At 38.3% G+C, this 19,905-nt stretch overlaps 1 non-coding gene and 1 pseudogene across 1 annotated transcript; both read left to right on the forward strand.

The window, feature by feature from the left end:
* Positions 1-7,185: 7,185 nt before the first annotated feature.
* LOC122087824 lies at positions 7,186-7,292 on the forward strand. The gene has a single exon (XR_006142888.1). It is a non-coding gene; the product is annotated as a small nucleolar RNA R71 (small nucleolar RNA).
* Positions 7,293-12,074: 4,782 nt separating this feature from the next.
* Positions 12,075-16,814, forward strand: LOC122085483 (annotated as a pseudogene).
* Positions 16,815-19,905: the final 3,091 nt, after the last annotated feature.

Raw genomic sequence — 19,905 nt, forward strand, 5'->3', positions numbered from 1 at the left:
AAAGAAAAGATAAAGAAGAACTAAAACTAAAGAGAGAGCAAGAGAAAGAGGGAGCAACTAAAAAAACTAGAAGAAGAATGACTTGTCTCCCCTCCTCTTACATGAGTTGTATTTATAGGGAATGGGGAGGTAGGGTAACAAATTTCTCTTTCCTAAAAGGGAGAAACCCACAATTGGTTGTGAGATCTTTTGAGACCAAAAGTGCTAAGGTGGAGGAGAGAGAAGAGAGAAATAAACTTTGAGAAATTTCCTATAATTTGTTTGCTTATTTTCTTTCCTTTTTTTTTCTAATTTATTTCTCCTCATTTTCTCCCTCCAAGGGACAATTTTCCTTCTTGCTTTGTGTGATTTGGACAATCTTTTGGTGATGATGTGGAGGAGAGAGAAGATTTGGATAATCTTTTGGTGATGTGGAGGAGAGAGAAGATTTGGATAATCTTTATTTCTCCCTTTTTTTTTTCTTCTCTTCTTGTGCAGGAACCCTTCCACGATTTTCCTTGCTTCTAATTTGATGTGGAAATCCCCTCCATGCCCTTAGTGCTTTAAGTGAGTGAAAAGCAGGAAATCTTCAACAAAATCTTCTAAAAAAAACAACCATAAGATTCGAACTTGAGACCTCTTAGTGAGCAAGAGAATTTTGTACACCATAGCTCACCAACTAAGCTAGGTAGTTGTTGTTACCAAAAACAAATCTTTAATCACTTAAAGATGTGGTCCATCGATCCTTGTTGGCATTTGGAGTATTCCTTGTACCTCTGGGACAATTGCAAACGGGCTGGTTCTGCATCTCGGTTCAGTTCTGATCCATTATTCTTTTTCTGGCCCGAAAAGAATAATCATTTGTACGGGTGACCAAACGAATGTGTACTTTTAATTGAACATGTCCATCTTACTCAGAATTTCGTCCTCTTCGCAACCATAAAAAGAAATAGGACCTCTTTATGTGTAAAATTGAGGATATAGCGCCCGATAGTCCTTAAGGCCTTGAAAATATAAAACCTGCAAAAAGAGAATAAAACCCAAGGTAGCTCCATTCTAAATATGTAAAATGCATGTTTTACTACCCTAGATTTCACACATAAATGTTCTCATCAGAACTCTCCCACACTTAGACTTTACTAGTCCTCGAGCAAAACAAAAAGAAAAAGAATAAAGACAAAAAACCTAACTCACTTTCGTAGGAATCACGGTTGCACTTAGCATGTGCAACAAGCCTTTAAACCCCTAGGTCACCCCTAGTGGACGAGTTGTGTCTCGTGGGTGTTTACAGTGAATATACACCTAAAATTCAGAATAAACAAATCCCAACCTTGGCTAAAGGTAAGGGTCATACCGATCCGGAGCAAAGATAATTTCTCTTACAAGGGACCCCCACACTTGAACTTTTATTACCCTTTATCAATTCCAGGCACTAGCATATTTCTTAATTTGGAACTCACCTCGTCTCTTCCAAAACATCCTTATCTTAAGGCAAAACCACTTGTGAAGAAATAGGGAACCAATGACTAAGGCGTTGGAGTGTTTTTGACCAAACATGTTACCAAGCAATAATGACATTTGCACATTTTTTTCTCTTTTTTTTTTTGCTTAATAAACTCTATTCTACTCCACTACTTTTGGCCTGAATGACATGGTGGAGCAAACACCAGACACCCAAGTTACTATGTAGCTTCGCTTTTTGCATATGCCCACAAAGACAGTGATGTTAGAGTTCCTTCAGAAGTTTTCTCCCAAGGAATTTCGATCAAGACACCACGCTTCCTGAGGTGCAATGCCCTGTCTAGTTCCAAGGGAATCAACTCTTATTCTTCTTTATACCACATTTCACATTTCATTTAAAATTGTGCATTTGTCAACCCATGCCAAATTAAAAAGAAGGTCTCAACTCCAAATCAAAAGTACAAGGAACCCACAGACTTACATATGGTCCATCACCATAAAACAGGGGTCTCTTATTTTTCAAAAGAAAGTCCCATCTCAAGACACATGCTTGTTTCTTTCTTCTCAACAGGGTTTTTATACGTTCAAAATGGGTACCTTCGTCAAAACTTTTATTTTCATACATCAAGCAACCGAATGGTATGATCATTAGCCAAGAGCCAAAGTAGGACTTCATCCTTAGCAAGCTCAAAAATAAAAAGAAAAACAAACAAAACAAAGTGAAAGAAAAAAAACAAAAACTGGTTTCCCTCCCCCACACTTAAGTCATGCAATGTCCTCAATGCATGGAAAGAATTAAAAGCAAAGACAATGCAAGGGGGTCATACCTGATTAAAAGTTAGTCATCAGTGTAAAGAGGTTCATGGAGATCCATGACCTCTTCACTACTAGTATTAGGAAACTCAAGGAACAGTTTCAAACGTTGACCATTAACCTTCGAAACCTATTCCTGGATTCAAAATCTCCATAGCCCCATGGGGATGTACGTTATGGACAATAAACGGGCCATCCCATCGGGATCTAAGTTTACCAAGAAAAAGATGCAATCGAGAATTGTACAATAAGACCTTATCACCAATTGCAAAAGATTTACGCAGAGTGTGCTTATCATGGAAAGCTTTGGTCTTTTCCTTGTAAATCCTAGAACTTTCATAGGCATCATTCCTATGTTCCTCCAACTCTGATAGTTGGAGCCTACGGTGAATTCTCGCATCAGACAAATCAAAGTTGAGCTTCTTGATGGCCCAAAAGGCCTTATGCTCCAACTCAACTGGTAAGTGACAAGCTTTCCCATACACCAAACAGTACGGAGACTGACCAAGGTCGGTCTTGAATGCAGTCCGATGGGCCCACAAGGCATCAATGAGCCTAAGCGACCAATCCTTACAGTTGGGATTAATAGTTTTTTCTAAGATTTGTTCGATCTGCCTATTAGACACCTCCAATTGGCCACTAGTTTGGGGGTGAAAAGGGGTAGATAACTTATGGGTGATCCCATACTTTTTCATTAAGGCCTCAAAAGGCCGGTTACAAAAATGAGTACCCCTATCACTAATTATTGCACATGGTGCACCAAAGCGGGAAAAAATGTTCCTTTTGAGAAATTGGACCACCACTTTGTGGTCATTAGATTTACAAGGTATGGCCTCTATCCATTTAGAAACATAATCAAAGGCCAAAAGTATGTACAAATCTCCAAAGGAATTAGGGAATGGTCCCATAAAATAGATGCCCCATACATCAAAGATCTCAACTACTAAAATAGGGTTGAGAGGCATCATGTTCCTCTTATTGATACGGCCAAAAGACTGGCAAGCGGGACAAGCCTTACAAAAATCAAAAGCATCTCTAAAAAGAGTGGGCCAATAAAATCCGCATTGGAGAACCTTTGTGGCAGTCTTCTTAGGTCCAAAGTGTCCACCACATGCATGATCATGACAAAAAGAGAGAATAGAATGTTGCTCATGATCAGGAACACATTGTCGGATAATCTGATCCGGACATATCTTAAACAAATAAGGATCATCCCAGAAAAAGTGCTTAACTTGGGAATGAAACCTATACTTATCTTGGGTGGACCAGTGATCCGGAGTCACACCTGAAACTAAGAAGTTGACAATGTCAGCAAACCATGGTTCACTGGACATTACAAATAATTGTTCATCTGGAAAGTTCTCGTTGACTGGAGAATCAACAGTCAAGGAATTGGAAAGCCGGGATAAATGGTCTGCAACTAGGTTTTCAACTCCTTTCTTATCCCTAATTTCTAAATCAAACTCTTACAAAAGTAAAACCCACCTAATGAGACGGGCTTTGGCATCCTTCTTCTGAACTAGGTATCTGAGAGCAGAATGATCAGTATACACCACCACATGTGAACCAACTAAGTAAGACCGAAACTTTTCTAATGCAAACACAATAGCTAAAAATTCTTTTTCAGTGGTTGTATAATTGAGTTGTGCATCATTTAAAGTCCTACTAGCATATTAAATGACAGTGGGAAACTTATTAATCCTTTGACCCAAAACTGCTCCTATAGCAAAATCCAAAGCATCACACATCAGTTCAAGAGGTTCAGTCCAAACAGGTGGTTGAACAATGGGTGCATTGGTCAACTCCTTCTTAAGTTGTTTAAAGGATTCTAGGCACTCTTTAGAAAACTCAAAAGTTTGATCTTTGGCAAGTAATGAAGTGAGAGGTCGGGCTAACTGACTAAAGTTCTTAATAAACCTTCTATAGAAGCCTACATGCCCTAGAAAAGATCGGACATCCTTAACAGATTGAGGAGGTGGTAAATTATCAATTAAATCAACTTTGGCTCTATCTACCTTAATTCCCTCCTTGGATATTACATGGCCTAAAACAATACCAGATTTAACCATAAAATGGCATTTCTCCCAATTCAAAACCAAATTCTTAGATATGCACATTTTCAAAACTAGGGAAAGATGATGAAGACATTCAGAATAGGAATTCCCATGAATTGAAAAGGCATCCATAAATACTTATAAGAATTTTTCGACCATGTCAGAAAAAATGCTCATCATGCATCGTTGGAACATAGCAAGGGCATTGCAAAGCCCAAAGGGCATACGCCTGTAAGCAAATGTTCCATATGGGCATGTAAAAGTGGTCTTATGTTGATCCTCTAAAGCAATTGGGATTTGGTTATAGCCAGAATATCCATCAAGAAAATAATAGTATTCATGTCCAGCTAACCTCTCTAACATCTGATCAATGAATGGCAATGGGAAGTGGTCCTTCCAGGTTGCCACATTAAGTTTTCGTTAATCAATGCACACACGCCATCCTGTTTGGACACGGGTAGGTATCAACTCATTATTGGCATTAGGAACTACAGTCACACCAGACTTCTTAGGCACTACGTGAACTGGGCTTTCCCATTGGCTGTTAGAAATAGGATAAATTATTCCATGATCCAAATACTTTAGAATCTCTTTCTTAATGGCTTCCATCATCACTGGGTTAGCTCTTCTTTGGGATTCCGTGGATGGTTTGGAATCCTCCATAAGATATATATGATGTTGCACAATGGAAGGGCTTATACCCTTGATATCAGCCATGGTCCAACCTAGGGCTTCCTTATTATCTTTTAACACTTTAAGTAACTCCTCTTCCTGACTAGAAGTCAAATTTGAAGAAATTATTACAGGAAGAGTCTGGTCAGGCCCTAGGAAACCATACCTCAAATTAGATGGCAACTCCTTAAGATCTAGCTTAAGGGCCTCAACTATGGAAGGTTTGCGAATGGAATTGGAAAGGGGTTCTAAGGGCTCCATAAGTGTGTGAAGACTCAAGACTTTAGAAAAGAAATTTTCACTGTCATCATCCAACTTATCCATACACTCTTGGAATTCTGAATCAAAATCAATATCAAAGTTGGTAACTAAATCATCAGAAAAATACAGAAAATCCTCAAGCATATAAATCTCTTCTTCCATATGTGGTTGCTTCCCAATCCTAAACATGTTAAACTCAACAGTTTGGTTACCAAAAGATAATCTTAGGAAACCATTCCGGCAATTGATTAATGCATTACTGGTAGCCAATAATGGTCTTCCTAGAATTATTGGGATCTCATCCTTGGTTGAGAAAGGCTTAGTATCTAACACAATGAAATCAATAGGGAAAATAAATTCCCCCACCTTTAGTAAGACATCCTCAACCATCTCTTTAGGAATTTTAACAGACCTATCTGCCAAATGAAGAGTAGTTTCAGTGGCTTTCAATTCTCCCAATCCAAGTTGCTTGTACACATGGTAAGGTAAGAGATTCACACTTGCGCCAAAGTCAAGTAAGGCATACTCAATGTAGGTGTTGCCTATGACACAAGCTATGGTAGAGCTCCTTGGATCCTTATACTTGGCTGCTATAGGCTGAGTAATTATGGAACTAATGTTACCTACCAAGAACGCCTTTTTGGGCACACTAGTGATACGTTTGTGAGTACAAAAATCTTTCAGTACCTTTGCATAGGCAGGGATCTGGGATATGGCATCCAAAAGAGGAATGTTCACTTCTACCTTTTTGAAGACTTCTAAAATTTTGTCCATGGAAGCAGTCTTCCTTTTGTTTACCAAACGATTAGGAAATGGGACAAGATAAACATAAGGACTGTTAGGGATTTGCCCCTGTTCAGAAGAATCATTTTTGGTTTCCTCAACCAAATCATCTTTAGTTTCAGAAAAATCTTTGGGTTCATCAGACGAACCTGGAACAAGAGGCACTCATGTCTCCTTAACTGAAGGAGAGTTAACAAGAGTAATAGATGAGGAAGATTTAGGAACACTCTGTTGGTACTCTCTACCACTCCTAAGGGCATAAACAACATTACATTGGTTAGAGGGCCCTTGTTGGGTCTGACCTTATACTATATTCAATGGTACATTAGTTGATGTTTGTGAACTAACAGGCTGATGATGCCTAGGGTTAGGCTCTGGTTGACTGGGTAAAGTTCCCTTCTTCCTCTCACGCATAATTGAGACAACTTGGGTAAGTTCTCTCGTAAGATTTTGATGGCTTGTCATGAGGAGGGCCATATTTTTTTCCAAGTCACTTATTCTACTTGCCTCTCCAGTGTTGGTAAACCCAGGGGGTTGCTGATAAGATGATAGGAGAGGGGCCCTAGGAAAACTAGCCTGAGGTCCTGCATTTGACCTAGGAAAAGTATTTTGGAAAAAAGATTGTTGTGCAAAGGGAGGCCTTTAGGGTCCAGGTTGACCTTGATTATGAAAATTGGAAGGCACTGCTTGGTTGCTCTGATTCCAAGAGAAATTTGGGTGATTTCTCCATCCTGGATTGTAGGTGTTACTATATGGATTATTCTGGTATAAGGCATTAACACTATCATTAGAAGTGCCCCCAGAGGTGTTGGGGCATTCTTCTATGACATGTCCAGGGGATTGGCACCAAGCACAAATCTTAACCAAATTGACTGATGATGGCTCTCTAGGAACAATAGCCTCAATCCTCTTGATTAGGCTATCCAAATGGGCTTCCTTCACTACCATCCCATCCACAAAATATCCTTTTCCTCCTATGATTCGTTCACTCTCTTGGGTTGATTCCCATTCACGGGTTTTGTCAGCTAAGTCAAGTAAGAATTCCCATGCCTTTCCTTCATCTGTAAAGGATGTGAATCCCTCAGAGCACATAGACTCTATCATTTGTTTAGTTGGGTAATCAATACCCTTATAAATTATTTGACATAAATGCCATAAGTCTAGGCCATGGTGAGGGCATTCTTGGAGTAGATCCTTGAATCTCTCCATAAGTTTGGAAAATGACTCACTAGGTTTTTGCCTAAACTGAAGGATATCACTTCTAAGCTTATTGGTCTTGTGAGTTGGGAAAAACTTCTTAAGGAAGACAACTGTGAACTGTTCCCATGAGGTTATGGAATTTGTGGGTAATCCATACAACCACTTCTTAGCTTGGTCCTTCAATGCAAAAGTGATAAACCTAAGCTTAACAGCATCATCAGAAAGCTGTTGGATCTTAATTAGAACACATACCTCTTCAAATTCCCTTAGAAATAGGTATGCATCCTCAGAGGTTAACCCATGGAAGTGGGGCAACATAGTGATGTGTTGAGATTTGAGTTCAAAATTATTGCCCTAGGCTTGTGGTAGAACTATGCAGGAAGGTTGGGCTGTTCTAGCAAAGTAGAACCTATCTTTCAAAGATTTAGGTGAAGGGTTTTACTATTGGTCTCCCATATTGAAGGGTTTTAAAGAGAGCAAACGTATAGGGTCACTACTTGTTGGATCTCTTCTTTCTAATCGATTCTTAGTATTACGTACTCACTTAACACTCATGCAATAGAAAACTACCCACAACTAAAGTAAGACAAGCACAAAAAAATGGATAGCAAAACTTTTTTTTTAATGATTTTTTGATTTTCTTTTTTGATTTTTTTTTTTTTTTTTTTTTTGGCTTTTTAGGAGCTTACCGACAGGGATCCGGGGTTGCTCAGGTCAATTCCTAAGGTACTACTACAAGGCGAAACCTGTCTTTATCATACTGTGAGGTATGGCGACCTCCACCAATACAACTATTATTGCAAGTTGTTCTTCTCAGGAATTCAATAAAAGAAAAGGAAAAACAAAACAAGACAAACAAAACACTCTGATTTACCAAAAGAAAGCGAAAAATAACATGGAACTATATACCTGGCAACGCCGCCAAAAACTTGTTTGAGATTTAAAATGTAACCGCAAGCATATGGATTAGTGTAGCTATGGGTCGAACATAGGGAGAGCAACCACTTTATTTTTTTATTTCTTTTAATAATGCGAAAGTGAACCAATTAATGGTTGTGATCTAATTCTAATTACCGTTCTAAACATATGTATCTAAAATAACGTCCTAACCATTTGTCATCTAAGAATTTAAAGACGCAAGCCACGCAATTAAAATTAAATAAATAAATAACTAAAAATAAACAACCCACGCAATTAAAAAAAACAATAAAGAACAAAAAATACTGAAATAAAAATAAAGTAAAAGAAAGGGGATAAAGCTAAAGAGAGACTCACAAGTAGGTTTCTCTACTTAGCCCGAGGGATGCATCATAATAGGAGCTTCCCTACTTGATCAGAGAGTCACTCTTACAAGGGTTACTCTACTTGGCTTTAGGGAAAGGGAAGCAATTAAAATAAAAATAATAAAATGATGATTCTACGGCTAGGAGGGGCAAAGCCAACACATACACCAGCCATGAACCTTGGGGGAAAGGGATAGCAATAATATAACGACTGAAATTAAAATCCTAAATTAAGAAAGAAAGGGTAATCAGAAGAGGGAATGAGAGGGGAGAGAGAAGACTACTGAAGGAGCCTACTTACTTGAACTTCAACCCTCGAACTGAAAACTTGATCTATTTGAGATACTACCAGTACTAAAAAACAGATCTAAATAAACCAAATCTGAAATTTCTAGTACTAGAGAAAACAAATCTTGAAAAAAAAAATTGCTCCACGGCTCGTGATCTTGTCACCTAAATCTAAGCATAGAACTATAACTTAAAAAATTACAACTCAATTGCATAAATCATAAACATAAAATGGCTGAATAAAAATAAAAGAGTGCTTGCATTAATTGAAATAAAAAAATCTATTATAAAAGTGATTAAAGAAAAGATAAATAAGAACTAAAACTAAAGAAAGAGCAACTAAAAAAAATTAGAAGAAGAATGAATTGTCTCCCCTCCTCTTACATGAGTTGTATTTATAGGAAATGGGGAGGTAGGGTAACAAATTTCTCTTTCCTCAAAGGAAAAAACTCACAATTGGTTGTGAGATCTTTTGAGACCAAAAGTGCTAAGGTGGAGGAGAGAGAAGAGAGAAATAAACTTTGAGAAATTTCCTATAATTTGTTTGCTTATTTTCTTTCCTTTTTTTTTCTAATTTATTTCTCTTCTTTTTCTCCCTCCAAGGGATGATTTTCCTTCTTGCTTTGTGTGATTTAGACAATCTTTTGGTGATGATGTGGAGGAGAGAGAAGATTTGGACAATCTTTATTTCTCCTTTTTTTTTTCTTCTCTTCTTGCGCGAGAACCCTTCCACGATTTTCCTTGCTTCTAATTTGATGTGGAAATCCCCTCCATGCCCTTAGTTCTTTAAGTGAGTGAAAAGTAGGAAATCTTCAACAATATTCTCTAAAAAAAAAAACAACCATGAGATTCGAACTTGTGACCTCTTGGTGAGCAAGGAAATTTTGCATACCATAGCTCACCAACTACACTAGGTAGTTGTTGTCACCAAAAACGAATCTTCAATCACTTAAGGATGTGGTCCATCGATCCTTGTTGGCATTTAGAATATTCCTTGTACCTCTGGGACAAGTGCAAATGGGCTGGTTCTGCATCTCGGTTTAGTTCTAATCCATTATTCTTGTTCTGGCCCGAAAAGAATAATCATTTGTACGGGTGACCAAACGAATGTGTACTTTTAATTGAACACGTCCATCTTGCTCAGAATTTCGTCCTCTTCGTAACCATGAAAAGAAATAGGACCTCTTTACGTGTAAAATTGAAGATATAGCGTCCGATAGTCCTTAAGGCCTTGAAATATAAAACCTGCAAAAAGAGAGTAAAACCCAAAGTAGCTCCATTCTAATTATGTAAAATGCATGTTTTACTACCCTAGATTTCAGGAGGGCTTGATGAAACTCATATGGTTGAGGAACTTCGAAGGCCCGAAGAACACTTCGAAGATCCAAAGAACAATCTTATGAAATCGCTTTGAAGACTTGAAGAACCTCAAAGAGGTGGGAGACTAAGGCAAAGTTTCTTCTATACAAAATGCTCATTCAAAAATTCAGATGATTGAAGAACTTCGAAGGCCCAAAGAACACTTCGAATCTTATGAAGATCTCTCCAAAGACTTGAAGAACCTCAAGGTGGAGGGGAGGAGAGAAGGTAGAGCTTTTCTACAAGGGATGATCACTAGGAGGCTTGAGTGTAGAAAACCAGAGGGGGGAAATTTATAGAGTTTTTGGACCGGTGGGGAGAACAGGGGGATTTCCTTGGCCAATGGAGTTAAAAGTGATTTTTCTAAACCAATGGGACAACAAAGTGAACTTTTGGACCAATGAGGTGAAGGGTGATCTTCTTTGGCTAATAAGGTGTAGAGATACTTTCTCGGGCCAATGAGATGAAAAGATGTTTTTTTGGGCCAATGGAAGGTTGCGGTGTAGGGTATGCTAGCGAGGTGGTGCAGAGTACACAAGCGGATGAAGAAGGAATCCCCTCACAAATCCAGACACTGGAATGAGGATTTTGATCACCGGTGGGGGTGCCAGGGCTCGTGCGGGGGTGCCGAGGCTTGGCAGGGGCTTTGGGGCTTCGACGGCGGTGTTGAGGCTTCGATAGGGGTGCCGGGGCCTCGGGGGTTCTATGCCAATGCACACGGGGTTCCAATAGGGGTGTCGGGGCTCATGGGGCTCGCAAAGCCAAATGGTGTTCTTGAGGACATGCAATGTTGGGCAAGGTTGGTGCATCTATGGGCGGGGTTTGGGCGCTCATGGCAAGGTGTGGGGTTTTCATGGGTGGGGTTTGGGCGCTCATGGAGTAACTTCTGGGAATGATTGTAGGAGATCCGATGGTTCGATTTTGACGTATCATATATCGTTGGAATCATGATTTCGAGTACTATGTATCTGGATGGTCTTGGACCGGATTCCTTCGTATATAAAAAGTCATAATTAGACCCTTCTTTTCTCTCGCATGGGTCTTCTTGGATTTTTGGTAAGTATGGAATGTTTTTGGGTTGGGTTACCTCAGTCAACTGTCATATCCGTTGATTAGAACCGAGAGGTCGCGTTCATGATCCGTAAGTCATCATAGCCAGAGGAGGGTGACAAAATTGAGTGTCTACAGTATGTTACGATACCATATCAAACGTATGAGGGGACTGACCCCACATCAGTTTCAAAAGAAATTTGATGTGGTTTGATATGGTCTTGAATTCCTCACCTTGTAAACCGATTATGGGGTTGAGTTCTTCCAAATTTGTATCAGGAAGAGAGAAATAGAAACATAGGAACCCTGGCCAAGGCCACACTTTAAAAAAAAAAAAAAAAAAACATTTCTCCGTAAAAATAAAACAATGATAATAAGAGGAGAAGTGAATAAACGTGGTAGCAAAATTCATTGTATATGGAGCCGATCCGGACTCCGGAATTTGGTTGCAATTTTTTTATTATTTTTGTATGGGAAAAGGCTACGCCTAGCTTCTCTCTTCTGAAAATATCCCCAGTGCCCTTTCCATCTCAGTACGCCAATTTTGTTTTTTTGGGTAAAGACTACGCCCATTGTTTGAACTGGTAGCTGGAGGAAAAACTAGCATGCACAGGTTTCTCTTTTTTTATTGAAAGAAAACAATAAAAAAAGGATTGTGAAAGATTTTTCATATATTATTGTCAACATGTTATATATTAAATATTTGCAACTTTGGAAGGCCGGCCCCTGCAATAGTCGTTATCTCTTTCTCTTTCCGCCACAATAGTTTATGATTTTATTGACTTTTCAAATCCACTTGCGAATCTTGTATGTCATAGGCAACCAGACCGATGCCATAAAGTAGAAAAGATGCAGGTGGGAATGAAAACGAAATGGGAGGATCGATCGATCATGCTTTCTTTCAACTTCAAGTTACTCTTCTATGTATATTCTTCAATCCTCATATACTTGGATCTCAATCTCAGCACAGCCCAACCCACCTTTGTTTACAACATCTGTTCAGGCAATAATTACACTACTAATAGCCCCTTTTACTCCAATATCAACTCTCTCCTCTCTTTTTTATCCTCTGCATCTTCTGTTTCATTGAGGAATGGATTCTATAATACCACTGCTGGGAAGAATCCATATACAGTTTACGGCATCGTTCTTTGCAGAGGCGATGTTACACCCGGCGTGTGTCACAGTTGCATCACCACAGCATCTAAAGAGATTAAGAAAACTTGCCCAGTCGAGGAGGAAGCCATCATATGGTATGACAAATGCATGTTACGGTACTCCACCGGTGACATTTTCTCCAATCTCGCGGAATCTCCTGGAGTTAATCACTGGGATAATGAAAATGTTACTGATTCGGATCAGTTCAATCAGATATTAGGGGTTCTGATGAACAATCTTGTGTCACAAGCTTCATCACCTTCTTCGACCGACATGTTTGCTACCGGAAAAGATAACTTTACGACGACTAAAATTATATATGGGCTAGTGCAGTGCACTCCTGATATTTCTCATAGTGATTGTAATAGATGCCTTACAGGAGCTCTTTCTGAGATCCCATATTGTTGCAGTGGGAGTAAAGCTGTAGACCTTTTTCGACCCAGTTGTTCTTTGATGTACAGCATCGATGCCTTCTTTCAATTGGAATCAAATGGGTCAGCTCCCCCACCTTCATCAACAGATACAAATTCCAGCAGAGACAGTAAGACTTCTTCTATCTCTCTCTCTCTCTCTCTCTCTCTCTCTTAACAGATTAAAAATTCAGAGTTTGGTTGTGAATTATTTAAAGTTGCAACTAAGAGCAGTTCCATGAATCTCTTATCAAATGAAAATGATTTTGATTTATGTAGGAAAGAGGAACAATTCATCACTTCATATTGTGGTTATCATCACTGTGCCAGCAGTTGTGATAGTGATACTTCTCTTTATCCTCAGCTTCTTCTATGTACAGAGGAAAAACCGCAAGCGAAAAGTCACTTGTAAGTAACTTGTGTTTCATGACCGTCTTAGTTAATCTTTTCCATAGATTATTGCGAGTGTTGAAACTTACTTGTGGCATTGAGAGAGACAGGGAACCTTTTGCAGCTATATATCTTAGATTTTGTTAATAGAAATCGGGTCATAGACCTGGTTCGCCCATGTGGGGAAGACCGACCCACTAGGGTTATAAACCCTAGTTGTCCAGACCTCTATATTTCTATGGAGCTTATGACCTAGTTTCAAAAGCTCTCTCTCTCTCCATATTTTCTTCTGTCTCTCTCAACTGTGAGAATTTGAGGACTGTCATCACCATCCTAAGAATTGGAGGATGGATTGTATGAGGGCACCTCTTTCTACAACCTAGCAAGATTGCCGCAGTCGCCAAGCTTTGGATCGCAACTGTTCATACAGATCAACACGTACCCAATCGATTCTACTGCAAAGAAAACTCCATCGAGATAATCCTAGGTACCCATTACCTTTCCATTTTACAGATTTCAATAAACATAATTAAGGGAGGGAATCCAGAGCTTTTTTAATGGTAAAGTTCACATGCAATCTAGAATAAAGTTAGAAGATGATACCATATCATTGGACATATAAGTCAGTGAATGAATTTAGTAAGTTGTGGACCAGATATCTCAAATTATTAACAATTAAAATAGAATACTACTTTAGAATCCAATGATTATCTTCTGGAATTCTCCTTCTACCCTTTCTATATTCCTTGTTCTGCCACCGAGAATCAAGATTGACGGTCCTGCAGTGTTGACCGTCAATCTCCCTCGTCTGTCTTCCTTTATCCTTGATACTTGGGTTCAGTTCAAAGTTCTCCCTTAGGAGACTAAACCCATAGAGGAACATCCTCAAAATACCCTCCTTTTTACTCTAATTTTGTCACCATATCTCTTCCCTTCCCCAATATGATCTATCTTTTACTTTGTAACCCTCAGTACATGTCATGCTTGATCCTCTACCGTTGTCTAACTCATTGTTCATGAGTAAAGCAAACGGTTAAGATAAATCGGTATGGAGTGTGTTCTCCCTTGGGGAGGGGAAGTAGGTTACACTCAAAAGGCTCGAATTTTAGACCTCCTGAAAAGTATGAGTTTTTTTGGGCACCACAACTCACAACTGCACTAGACCGTTGTTATATGTTATCCCTTGGATTAGTTAGACATATAAACTATCATTAATATATTATACACATGATGAAAATTTTAGGAGAAAAGAATGCTACCCTGTTATGAGCTCCTGTGTCAGACAAAGGCAGCAAAATGACCACACTTCCCCATATTGGATGCCTCGACACATATTCCCGTTGGTCCACACAATGACGCAGGGGCCACGTGACTAGGTAGTGATCTCTCTCCCAAAATTTTTAATAATGAATTGACATGTCTTCAAACCAAACTGCAAAAGGAAAGTAACATCCCACCTCTTAATGCTAATCAAGGTTTTGACTCAATATTTTATTAATATTAGAAATACTGGAAGCTATATTGTGTTCCTTCCGCATGTGATCTCTAACTAAATAAATATTATCATTGTATCTCTAATTTTACAAAAAAAAAAAAAAAAAAAAAAAAAATTGTATCTCTAGTAATGGTTATCTTTGTGAAGTAAGAAATGAGACCACAAATGTGTGAGCGGATATAACATTAACAATAATATCAACCCCGGTATGATCTGATCCATGCGATTGTGGGGGTCAGTATAGGTCCGCAGGACTAGTCAAGCCGAAGGCCGAGATAACTATGGCTTAAAATAAAAAAATAAAAAATTAATAATAATAATAATAATAATAATAATAATAATAATAATAATAATAATAATAATAATAATAATAATAATAATAATACTATATGCCATAGATTATCATAAATTATTCATTTGTGGATGTATTTAGAGTTTGATTCATATTTCTAACATTGTTATGTTTATCAAGTAACGGATGAGATTACAACGATTGACTCCTTGCAATTCGGCTTTGCTGAAATAAAAACTGCCACAAATAACTTCTCCGATGCTAATAAGCTTGGAGTAGGGGGATTTGGTGTTGTTTACAAGGTAATGAAAATTTCATCATGTGAAAACATTTTATATGGCAATTTGTGTTGTATGCAGTTTCTTTTTAGGTTTCTTGATCATTTTTTTCACAGAAATTAAATTTAGTGACTTCTAATATCTCACTAGGGTACACTACTAGACGGACAAGAAATAGCTGTTAAGAGACTATCAAGAGACTCCGGCCAAGGTGAAGTAGAATTTAAGAATGAGGTGAGATTAGTAGCAAAGCTTCAGCACAGGAACCTTGTTAGACTCTTAGGTTTCTGCTTGGAAGGAGAAGAAAAGCAATTAATCTATGAATTCGTCCCCAACTGAAGTCTTGATTACTTCCTTTTTGGTTTGTTTCCCTCTCTCTTTGACATCTTACACTGTATTAGTGCATTAATCAATCATTCAATGTGAGCTCTATCATTGGATTGGTTAACCATGGCTCTAACTTGATGTTTTCTTTCGATGTATGCATAGATCCTATGAAACGTGCAGATTTGAAGTGGGAAAAACGTTATAAAATTGTAGAAGGGATGGCCCGAGGACTTCTTTATCTTCACGAAGATTCTCAATTTAGGATTATTCATCGAGATCTTAAACCAAGCAATATTTTGCTTGATGGAGACATGAACCCAAAAATTTCGGATTTTGGCATGGCAAGGCTTGTTTTGATGGATCAGACACGACACAACACCAGCAAAATTGTTGGCACATTGTAAGTTCTTGAGTCCTGCATTCATCCTCATAGCAAAGTTCGATGTGGCTACCACATAATTTTAAATGCACATCTATAATTCTTATCCTTATTGAGTTCTGATTGTGGATATCTTTCACTATGCTGTAGGTGTACATCTACCTTAAAGTGAAAGCTATAAGTACTAACCTTCAAATAAAATTGATGGTATTTTGTGGTGCAGTGGATACATGCCCCCAGAATATGCTGTAAGGGGTTTATTTTCAGTGAAGTCTGATGCCTTTAGCTTTGGTGTGATCTTGCTTGAGATTGTGAGTGGGGAAAGGAATAGCAGTTTCTGCCTCACACATGATGAGCTAACCCTCCTTGAATATGTATGTCTCAAAACCTATTAACAGTACTTAAATCCTTTTATTAGACAAGCTAGCTCACCTTTTATCTCATGTCTAATATCAGTGTCAATTATTATAGGCCTGGAGACTATGGCATGATGGTAAGGGTATAGAGTTCATAGATCCTTTGTTAAAGGAATCATGCCCAACAACAGAAGTTCTGAAATGCCTCCTTATAGGGCTTTTGTGTGTTCAAGAAGATGCCATCTACAGACCCACCATGTCAACTGTGGTTACAATGTTGAAGAAGAAACTAGATGCCCTCCCTCAACCAAGACAACCTGCATTCCTTACAGGGAGCAGCAATGTGCAATCACAAGTATCTTCTGCGAGTACGAAAACTCCTTCAATAACCCTTTCTAGTTTCTATGCCAGATGAGGAATATATAGGGGCTCAATCAAGTTCACAAAGTGAAGGACATTAAATCTGTGAACCATGTCACAACCCTTAAATTGGACAAAGAATTGTAATTATTTTCTCAGAGGACAGAGGCCCTAGAAACCCTAATTATAATGTTCTTAACATTTTACTGGTATTTGCATCAATTCTTTACAATTATAAGACAGTGGTAAGAAAAAATGCATCACAACGCTGTAACTAGAGGCTAAACAAATTTAAGAGGTCAACAGTAGAGGGTTCACTTTTAATAACCAATGTTCTATTCTCCTATGCTAAGATGAATGAAACAATGAAAAAATGTATAAAAAATGAGTCAAATCTAGAATTGATTAACGAGATATATGGATTGTTACACCATTCTTAACTTTTCTTTCTATCCCCTTGATGATATACATTATTCATTCACCCCCCACCCCCCAAAAGAAAATGTTACAAAATATTCTAAGTGGAGTTCAATGGTAGGTTCAGCTTGATTAACAACAATTTTTGAAGTGATATTAATGGTCCGCAACAATAATAACCATAACATCCTCCAAATTAAATGGGGTTGGCTACATGGATCTAGTAAGGTCTAAGATAGTAATAAAAATTATAGTAATATGAAGTAATAAGAACGTAGTAAGATGAGGTAAAAGGGGTAGAAAAAGAAGTCATAAGCAGTAGTCAAAGCAGCATCACATGGAACATTTCCTACACGGGGTCAGCTACACAAGCCCTTGTCCTCCACATAACTTTATCCGCAATCATACTAGCATTGAGCACTACCAAATGCATATATTTTTTTTCCACTTCGCCAATAGCCATTTTACCTACCTCTTCTGGCTCTATCTAATTGAATCTGGTCTCTCACCCTTATTGAGACATCATGAGTGTCGACTGAAGTAATTCTCGCGAAGCTTGTTCTAGATCGGTGCAACCCCATTTCTAACACAATTATTCCTTATTCTATCTCAACTAGCCTTGCCCCACCTCCCTCTCAACATCTTCATATTTGATATATCTAGTTTATTCAAATTACTCTTTTTAACTACGCAACACTCTGCTCCATATGTTATAGCTGGTCGTATAACTATTCTATAGAATTTTCCCTCGAGTTTAACAGGTATGTGTTTTAACACTGTGGATGCACCTCTCCACTTCATCCATTCGTTGATTGCTAAGTATAAACTGAGTATTTTGGGGTTGGTCGAAACCCACGGAGCGGTCCTACGAAATCTATGTTTATTTTTTCGATGGCCTGTTAGCTGTAAAATCATGACTTTTAGGCCCTTGATGTGCCAAATACTTGGTGTCTAAAGTTCTCAATTTCCTAGTTGCAAAACGTCCTTATAAGCGACACGAAGCCCAGTTGCGGGAGAAGAAAAGCGGACATGGGGACTCGGGTCGGGGCATAGCGTAACTAAGAGAGGTAGACATGGTCCTCTATATCATTCCCTCTGCTAATGATTGACCCCAAGTATTTAAAATATTCATTATGTGGTTGCTCCCATAACTCAAATTTCACCACCTCATGACATCTCCTAATTTGATTGAAGGGACACAGTCTTCTGCTTTTCATAAAACCTCTTAATTCCAACCTTGATCTTTGTAGCTCTAGTTTAGTATTAATCCCTTCTACTGTTTCACCTACCAAAATTATATCATCATCGAACAACATACACCATGGGACCTAATCTTGGATGTACCTAGTTAAATCATCCATAATGAGTGCAAATAAATAAGGGCTCAGAGTTAATCCCTGGTGTAACCCAGTTTTAATTAGGAATTCACTACTTTGTCCCTCTGTCGTTTTGACACTCGTTAGCATTCCCTCATACGTATCTTTAATTGTATCCAAATAATTACTTCAGCCCCTTCCTTTCCCAAGCACATGCCAAATGAGTTCTCTAGGCACTTTGTTATAGGCTTTCTCTAGGTCAACAAAGACCATATGGAGGTACTTTTGTGGGTTCTAAATACTTCCATTAGCTTTTTTAGGAGGTAAATAGTTTTATTTGTGGATCACTCTAGCATAAAACCATATTGGTTCTCCATTATTTCAAACTCCTCTCTTAGGTGGGCTTCAATAACCTTTTCCCATAGTTTGATGGTATGACTCATTCGATTTATGCCGCCATAGTTATTGCAGTTTTGGATATCACCTTTGTTTTTATAAATTGGAACTACAAAACTTCTCCTCCAAACATCTTGCATTTTCATAGTACACAAAATCTTATTAAACAGTTTGGTTATGGTTAGCAAAGATATGCCCTATATTTCTAGGCTCTACCACATTTCAATTGGGATCTCATCCAATCCTTGTGTTTTACTTACCTTCATCTTTCATTAGGCCTCTTTTAACTTTGGTTTTAGTGACCTCTTTGTTGTAGTTGTCCATGAGGTGTGTTAGCTTGATGTCTATTCCACTCCACTTTCGAGTTTGTCCTATTAGTCAAGGTATCTCCATTTAGTAGGTTCTAAAAATAAGTCCCCCCATCTCTTCATAATGTTCGCATCCTGAACTAATACTCTACCATCCTCATCTTAAATGCATCGAACATGGTGCAAATCTATGCTCTTCATTTCTCTTAGCTTAGCTAACCAATATATCACTTTTTCTCATTCCCTTGTATTAAGGTTTTCATAAAGGTCATCATATTTCTTTGTACTTGCTTTCTCCACAATCTTCATAGCTTCTTTTCTAGCTATGGAATATCTTACTTTATCTTGTCTCATGAGTTCTTTGCCAAGTATTAAAAACACTCATTCTTAGTCTTAATGGTGGCCTGGACCTCTTTGTACCACCACCAAGTCTCTCTAGGTTAGTGTCCTCTGTAAATTTGGAATCTGGTTCTTATAAGGTCAGCTAAATCTGTGATATCTAGTTTGCATAAGGTTAGCCTCCTCATCATTAGCTAAATGTAACAACTCTGTAAAATCCCCTCCATTTTTTCTGCAAGGAAGGAAACCAAAGATTCAACATAACTTAATTTCTGCATCCAAGTAGTTTCTTCAAACTAGGGGTATAAATTGGTCCGGTTCTGGGCAATTGGCCTGATTCTTTAATGGTTCCGATCTTTAAGGGTCAAAATTAGAACTGGACCAATAAACTAAACAGTTCCAAATCTGAGTTCCAGGACCATTATCTATTAGGTGGGCGGGTTCTGGTTCATAATCGGTTCACTAGAATATTAAAAAATAA

This window comes from Macadamia integrifolia, chromosome 8 (genome assembly GCF_013358625.1).
Source record: "Macadamia integrifolia cultivar HAES 741 chromosome 8, SCU_Mint_v3, whole genome shotgun sequence".
Taxonomy (NCBI): Eukaryota; Viridiplantae; Streptophyta; class Magnoliopsida; order Proteales; family Proteaceae; genus Macadamia; species Macadamia integrifolia.